Source organism: Schistocerca piceifrons, chromosome 11 (genome assembly GCF_021461385.2).
Source record: "Schistocerca piceifrons isolate TAMUIC-IGC-003096 chromosome 11, iqSchPice1.1, whole genome shotgun sequence".
Classification (NCBI taxonomy): Eukaryota; Metazoa; Arthropoda; class Insecta; order Orthoptera; family Acrididae; genus Schistocerca; species Schistocerca piceifrons.
In genome coordinates this window covers 52,539,306-52,548,226 of record NC_060148.1, presented here as the reverse complement: position 1 = coordinate 52,548,226, position 8,921 = coordinate 52,539,306, and the positions used below count along the sequence as shown (strand labels likewise).

The 8,921-nt window shown below is 39.4% G+C and overlaps 1 non-coding gene across 1 annotated transcript; it reads right to left on the bottom strand.

Moving 5' to 3' along the window:
* Window positions 1–5,722: 5,722 nt before the first annotated feature.
* On the bottom strand, window positions 5,723–5,796 carry Trnat-ugu. The gene has a single exon. It is a non-coding gene; the product is annotated as a tRNA-Thr (tRNA).
* Window positions 5,797–8,921: the final 3,125 nt, after the last annotated feature.

The window sequence follows — 8,921 nt, the reverse complement described above, 5'->3', positions numbered from 1 at the left end:
GCTGTGAAATCGCTTCAATCATTTGTAATAACCCTGTATTTCTGAAGCCGTGTATCTCCTGATCCCATTGAGAGCTCATGATAGAATTTTACTGTGTGTATTAAGACATTACAAACTATATTTGATAATTTTTTGGAATTTTTAAAATTGCCACTTTTTGAGAAATTTAAATTTTAAAATTTTCAATTTTTTAAAAATTGTAACACCTATCTTGTGGCATATCATATTAAAGCCCCATTGAGCAACTTTAAAATGAGACCAATCCCAGGCTTATATCATTGCTGGTTGCCAGCCTATGGGCATCTAAAGGTGCCAAAATATGAATTTTTTTCAAAAAATTTAAATCATTAAAAATTAATAACTTCAAATATAATTGTACTGTATAACTGAAATTTGGTATTTTTTCATAAGTGTATGATATATTGCTGCATACATAAAATCATGAAAATCTGAGACATCAGTTCTGAAAATCTCCCAAAATTGTGTTGATTTGACATGGAATGGCCCATCTTCCACCTTTAAGCTCTCAGGTTTTCAGATCTCATCTGATGCAGTCCCCAACAATCTGTCTTTCCTGCTAATACCGTGTGGTAAATCTTTCCTGAGCTGTGGTTCTGGGTGTCTTTCCCGAAATCTTCCCCTTTTTCTAGACCTCTCCAGTCCTTTTCCTTCAGCCGTCTTCTTCCCCCTTCAATCGTTCTGCCTGAAGAAAGAGCCACTGGCTCCAAAAGCTTGCCTAATTACAACCTTCTTTTATGTGTATGTTGTGCCACCACTTGGTGAGTAGATTTTTTTATCTATCCAATTACTTTATTCACTATGTACCCAGATATTTATAAATGACTAGCTTGCTTACTTGCCATCAATCATCATCATAAAACTATTGATATGTCGGGACAGCTGTGAGTAACACCCAGTAGTAAATATATTATCCACACTTAAAAAATATGCCATTAGAAAGTAATACCATGATTGGTGGAAAATAACACAAAAAATTAGCAAAAGAGAAACCACTGAAATTGGCCATAACATGAATTTTTCCTGTCATTGCTTGTATGTTTTGAAAGTGTTTTTCTGCTTTGAAGTGTTTCTGTCAGCAGTACAGGAAATTTGTCTCGTAAAGGGATCCATAAGTCTCCTTAATTTAACGGTTTTGTCAGCTGAATTTTCTTTGTTAAAATTGTTTTTCAAGTTCACTCTCAAAATTGCTGTTAATTTCTTCCATGCATTGAAGTTTATCTGCAACAGAGGCAAACTGTGTGAGGTACATGTGCTTAGCAACACTTAACAAGGGGATATGAACAGGCTGGCTTTTGCCACTGGCATGACTTCCATAAATCAGTCTTCATGCGATTTACTGTGAATGCATCTTTCTGTTTAGTCCATTTGAATGGAAGATACGATTAAGCATGTTGTGAACCAAACACAGGTGGTTCAGATATGTGCATCAGTACAAGTTCCTTTTCAGTTTCCCCAGTTTTGAAGACCGTGTATACCCCTGATGCACTTCATATCTCATTTAAAAAGTGCATTTGGGAGGGTGATTGTTCAGATTGACATCTCACCACCCAGAATTAGGTTTTCTGTGATTTCCCTAAATTGCCCCAGGCAAATATTGGAATGGTTTCTTTGAAATGGCATGGCCAATTTTCTTCTCCATCCTTGACATGATCCGAGCTCGTGCTCTGTCTTTAGTGACCTTGACGTCGACTGAGCGTTAAAGTGTAATCTTCGACGTCGACTGAGCGTTAAAGTGTAATCTTCGACGTCGACTGAGCGTTAAAGTGTAATCTTCCACCCAACCTCACTTCACAACTTTTGATTTTATACGATTTTATTGTAGGTATGTAACAGTCTGGCCTGTATGTGTAGCTTAGTACGAAGCATGATGGCTTGTGAGGTAGGCAGGTGAAGGAGATCCAGATAGAAGCCAGACTGCGAATTAAACACTTTTGATTTAGTGCAATGGTCAGTCTGAGAATTGGTTTTAGGTGGTTTATGATGCTTGTTTAGGCAAATTCTGGGCCAATTTCTAATCTGCACATCTGAAACTACAGTACGCGACTGTTAAAAACGATAACACACGGAGCAAATTTCACACAGTTGACAGACTGGTGGTGCAAGTGACTTCCCTCCACCTGGTTACCTTGACAACTGTGGTGACAGAAGGGGCATACAGGCACCAAGTTAATATAAAATAAATTTGACAAATCGTGAAACCTGTGGACCTCGTATGATGGGGTGAACATTGGGAAAGAGAGAGAGTTTTAAATGGAAAACATTTCATGCTCTATTATTGTGTAAAGTGAAAGTGTAGTTAGTTTTGTTTTAGTGTTTTGTGTCCTCCTTGACAGTGGAGGAGGAATCAGTGAAGTTATAACTACACGTAAAAATACAGTTTGCCAGAAGTACCGTTTCATTTCACATAAAATCTGTGCTGTAGACTTTTTTACATCTTCATTTTATCTCCATAAACCAAAACACATTTAGTATCTCTTATTAGAGGTGAAACATATCTCATGTAAGAAAAATACATACTCTTGTAGTACAAAAAAGAAATTTTGTTTCTTGTAAAATAAGCTACAAGTGTGTTAGGATGTAATTCTGTTCCAATTGGAAAGTTCTGAAGATTATCAAATATAGTTGTGTGAAGTTAGACAGATGTTTGATATCACTTCATGTGTGAGATAACTTCACAAATTTTACAATGTAAAATAAGTAAATGGATATGTGCTGGTATTTGGCACTCAATCACTTTTATAAATAATTATCTTTACAATTTATTGTATAACTAGTGTTTCATGCATTTTACTAAAAGGAATACCAAAATATGTCCATCCAGTATTTGTTTTCTGTCAGTGCTTCTGCATTGTGGAACTGAATTACTTTGAGTTTTGTGATGGAAAAGTGTCAGATTTCTCTGCGAAAGTTAGATGCTGTGACGATCTCATTCTGTCAAAGAAAAAATAAGAAAATGAGAGAATGCTGGGCATAGTGTTAGCCATATAATCACAAAAATACGAAGGAATCTGGTAAATGTTTCTCATAACTGTGCATAGATATTGAAATAGGCAACTGAATGGAGAAAATGTGCTGCACAACTAAGGAGTTGCCAACAATGTAAGGAAATGCGACAGTTATAGCAGAAATAAACCTAAGGAGAATTGGTAGGGTAAGTAATATGCGAGGGTGATTAGTGGAGAGTTTGAAGACATAGCTTTTGAACATGAACTCCCTGCCAGTTGAGGTGCCATTTGCTTTGTCACCTGCAGCAGCAGCAACGTTAGAAGACAGGAGGGGGAGGGGGGTGGGGAAGTGGAAGTACCGTTGAAATACAGCCAATGCCTCGCCAAAGGGAGCTATGTGATGCAGAAGGAACATGAAAAGACCTGTAACCTGGGTAGAATGGCATAATGTGGGGAAGGGGCTTGAAAATTGGTCAACTGACTAATGAGATAAGGTATGTAGCACAGTCAGGAATGACACTTGGAAAATGATGGCATGAAGGAGCAGTTTTGTCCGAATAAAAGTTTATTGACATATTACTCTACTTGTAGATGGCATGTGGCAGAACTCCTCAGCAACTATCTGAGTCTGAAGGAAAATGCTATTGCTAACACAAGTTGGTGTTACCTTCCTGTGCTGTTATCTGTTGTACATTGCCAAAATAAAAGTGGCACAGATTGGGTAGTTACCTCGAATTTGGCAACCATTTCAGCAAGTTTTATTACGTAGTTTTCACCGTCGTGCAATGAGTACTGTATCATTCAGAGCTGCACATTTTGCTTTTGTATAGGAAAAGTATCAAGATAAAATTCTGCTTATGGTGACTCATTTGCTCAGTTAGGTATCAGTTCAATGAACTGATGTGCTGTCAGAATATAGGTTTTGGTGAGAATAAACAATGCCGCCAAGTAGATGTAGTCGCCGATAAAATGTAAGGGAAAATAAAAAAGTTGCTGTTTTAGGATGTTGCTGCAGTGTGTATGCAATGTAATGCAACTCCGATGTGGATATATAAGCACCTACATGTCTTCTTCTGTAGTGGTCAATCCAAGGATTGGTTTGCAACAGCTACAATGGCAGCTTGTCTCCATTCTGTGCGTCTTTCAGCTCTTCTCTTCATTTCTTTATAGGTGTTACATCCCACATCTTTCACAATTTCATCCATGTACCTCAGTCGTGGTCTTCCTCTTTGTCTTTTTCCCTCGTCACATCCCTCTATGACTGTGTTCAGGAGTCCTTTATGTCTTAATAGGTGGCCTGTAAATTGCACTCTTCTTTTAACAATGAAACTCCAGAAGCTTCTGTTCACACCTGCCCTTTCCAGAACCACTTCGTTTGTGACCTTGTCGATACATTTTATTTTGAGCATGCGTCTATAGCACCACATTTCAAAAGAATTTAGCTTCTGGCCTTCCTCTGTCCCGAGAGTCCATGTTTCACACCCGTAGCATGCCACACTCCACGCATATGATTTCGAAAATCTTTTCCTGATTTCAAGGCTGATGCTCTTAGATGTTAAGATGTTTTTCTTCTTGTTAAAAGCAGCCTTTGCTTGAGCTATTCTACTTCTCACTTCTGCCTTGCTCCTTCCATCCCTGGTAATATTACTGCCCAGATAAGTAAATTTATCAACTTGTTCAAGCAGTTCATTGCTTACATGAACTTGGACTTTTACTTGATCTTCTTTGTCACATGCCATTACTTTTGTTTTTGCTTTATTAATTCTCATATTATATTCTTCACCCATAATTTTATCCATTGTATTCAGTAGGACTACAAGATCTTCTTCACTTTCAGCCAGGACAGCTATATCATCGGCATATCTTATCATATCTACTTGTTGGCCATGAATTACTACACCTCTCTGTGAATTTTCCTTTACTTTTTTCAGCGCCTCTTCAATGTATAGGTTAAAGATAACGGGATAGTGTGCAACCTTGTCGGACACCTTTCCGTATCTGCACCTCTTCTTGTTTTGTCTGTCCACGGATAACTGCTGTCTCGTTTTTGTACAGGTTCCATATCATTTTTCTATCTTTATGGTCTATTCCTACTTTTTTGAGTACCTCAAACATCTTATCCCATTTAACATTATCAAAGGCTTTCTCTACATCTACGAAAGCTCAAAGTGGAGGAACACACCCTAAACAAAAGCTTGTTCAACTATAATGTCATCTATAACATCTTGTTTACAAACAAAACATCGCATCTGACCGTGTTAATAGATCTGTTGCATTACTTTCAGGCTTTCTTATTTAATGTTGATGGACATTATTAAAGTTGAGGTAAATGTGTTTAAAGAGCTACATTTTGTGTTGACTCAGGCTGCACCCCTTCTCACCTGTTTAATGCCTTATTGTGCAGCCATACCAAACAGTATTTCCCATCATGCTTGGCAGTGTTAAATCTGCTGTTCAGTAGAATAGCAGACAATTGTTGTTAAAAATGACTGAGAATTTTGTAATGAATAACGAGCCTGTACCCCCAGATTTTGAATGAGGATCAGTGCACCTCCTCCCCTTACAGACAATTGTGTCCACAGGTGTGCCAACAGGAACGGCAATCAGTATTCTGTGCGAGGTGTTGATGATAAATGTGTCGGCCCCGTCGGCAACACAACTGCTGAGAAGGTACAGGTGTAAATGATGACTAACTGACAACCTCAGCTGCCGACAGGTGTTGTTGTTATACCTCGATGTGGACAGGTGAAAATGTGTGCCCCGACCGGGACTCGAACCCGGGATCTCCTGCTTACATGGCAGACGCTCTATCCATCTGAACCACCGAGGACACAGATGAATAGCGCGACTGCAGGGACTTATCCCTTGCATGCTTCCCGTGAGACTCACATTCCCAACTGTCCACAATTCTACATATTTATTGTACCTTATAGACATTTGCCCACCCACTCGTTACTCGCACACGCTTTGGCGATTCCCGTAAGAGTTTGGGCAACCTGTGCGCATTCACACAGATGAAGGTCTTACGGGAATCGCCAAAGCATGCATGAGTAATGACTGGGTTGGCAAATGTCTATAAGGTACAATAAATATGTAGAATTGTGGACAGTTGGGAATGTGAGTCTCACGGGAAGCGTGCAAGGGATAAGTCCCTGCAGTCATGCTATTCATCTGTGTCCTCGGTGGCTCAGATGGATAGAGCGTCTGCCATGTAAGCAGGAGATCCCAGGTTCGAGTCCCGGTCGGGGCACACATTTTCACCTGTCCACATCGAGGTATAACAACAACACCTGTCGGCAGCTGAGGTTGTCAGTTAGTCATCATTTATTCCAGGAAAAAGCTGCACGGTCATCAACAGTAACTGTTCTTTCGAGAACTAGTTACTGTCTTCGTATATATAGGTGCAGGTGGTTGTGGCTTTCAACTTAGAAGCTGTAGTTTGGGCAAAACCCGAGGGGCATTTTTTGTTGCTGAGTGATCACTTTTGCTGAGACCTGAATAAAAATCTTGAAAATTGAGCAACAGTCAAAACAATCTGCTCTAAAGAATGCAAGGACTTTCTCACCCCTCTGTACGTGCCATTCACCACTCGGCAGAGGTGCTGCTCACGCTGCCATGTTGTGTGTTGGGGGGCTTCACAACAGGGGTATGCTTACCTAAACAGGCAGACAAATGGGGAGCTGATGTTGTTGCAGGTACAGTAGGTTACTTACTCACCACAGCAGAGCTACTGAGTGCAGGTGCCAGTAGCAGACAGTATAATATAGATATAACTCAATGCTCAGGTCATACAAGTTCAGCACCTCACTTCAGTTTGTTTTATGGATAATGTTGGTAGTAATTTGTCCTAATGCTTTGTTCTAAAGTTATTACTATATAAATTGTGAAAAATTTTATAGAGAAAATAAATCACAAAGTTGAGGTCGATTGGAAAGCGACAAAAAATTGCCGTGTTGAGTGAATCAAAAATTAAAGTGGTACCTACGTCGACCCACACATTTGCGAGCTTTTCAGACATGAATAGTTTGTTGAACTATCACTCAATGATGAGAACGCTGCCAAGGAAAGTTTTAAAATAATTTCTTTCAGTTTTTTACGAAATAAGAGAACACAAAACTATGAGACTGTGGGTAAACTGTTACCACGTTATGAAAAGTTTCCATATAATGTGTCTATGAAATATGCTTCTCCATAACCACCTTGACTTCTCCCCTTTAAATTGTAGAGTAGTTTTTTATAACCATGGCGAGGTATTTAATTAGAATATTGCTATCCCAGAGAAGTAGTACGCATCCCTGTTCTCTGTCACTTCCCACCTACAGCAGTATAAAGCTCTCACTGCCGCACCTCAGAATTGGTGTCACGCACTGACTGTTTACTTATTGTATTAGGAACAAATGCTATCGCTAGTTCTACCACCAATTGTGACAAGCACTAATTTACCCAAACTGATAATTATGCTTATTACTTATAGATTATACTTGATATACCCCAACAGTCCAAAAAGTTTTGAGACTGCATTAATGAAATAGAGAGCAGCACTAAGATGCTGGCTTTAATACTTTAGGTGTTCTACATATTCATCCCCCACCCACACCACCCTTTCCCGCGCACACACAGAATGTTCATATTACCATGTGAAACTGTCAGAAAATCCATTCTTTGGGATGTTGTTCAACTCGTGCACCACACTGGCTCAAATGTCAGTTATTTCATCAAAGTGTCACCCATCATGTGAATTTCTGCCCTTGTCATTTAGTGGCAGCTTCGTATCAATATCACCAAGTAGCATCACATGTTACTTCATTATTGGGAAGAATTGTCAGCATTTTGCATTTAAATCAAGTTGTGTCTGGTGTCCATTGCTGTCTCTCTCTCTCTCTCTCTCTCTCTCTCTCTCTCTCTCTCTCTCTCTCTTTTTTTTTTTTTTTTTTTTTTTTTTTTGTGAATGAGGGACAAGCTTTGCACACACTTTTCTCTTCTTCAAAACATTCTGGAAAATGTCTCAAACACTCAATTTAGAGATGTTGCTCCACTGCAATTTGTCACACAACAATTTGACACACTATGGCTGCACATCTTCCACTTAACACTGCCTGTTCACAGTTGTCTGGATGCACGTCTGTTGTTTACAGTTGTTAGTTGACCTGCCACCATGAGCCTCAGAACTTTTTGGATGGACAGCTCCTCCTCGCACACTACTCAGCTGTTGTTTTAATCCAACAGTCCGAACAAAGCATTTATGTGACCACCATTAGCTATGTGTGTTGTTGTTGCTGTGGTCTTCAGTCCTGAGACTGGTTTGATGCAGCTCTCCATGCTACTCTATCCTGTGCAAGCTTCTTCATCTCCCAGTACCTACTGCAACCTACATCCTTCTGTATCTGTTTGGTGTATTCATCTCTTGGTCTCCCTCTACGATTTTTACCCTCCACACTGCTCTCCAATACCAAATTGGTGATCCCTTGAGGCTACACTCCGTACAAATACTTTCAGAAATGACTTCCTGACATTTAAATCTATACTCGATGTTAACAAATTTCTCTTCTTCAGAAATGCTTTCCTTGCCATTGCCAGTCTACATTTTATATCCTCTCTACTTTGACCATCATCAGTTATTTTGCTCCCCAAATAGCAAAACTCCTTTACTACTTTAAGTGTCTCATTTCCTAATCTAATTCCCTCAGCATCACCCGACTTAATTCGACTACATTCCATTATCCTCGTTTTGCTTTTGTTGATGTTCATCTTATACCCTCCTTTCAAGACACTGTCCATTCCATTCAGCTGCTCTTCCAAGTCCTTTGCTGTCTCTGACAGAATTAGAATGTCATCGGCGAACCTCAAAGTTTTTATTTCTTCTCCATGGATTTTAATACCTACTCCGTACTCGTACACATGGTCCATGTGTATACTGGCAAAATCACGTCCTATCTGATACGAACATTAGAATTA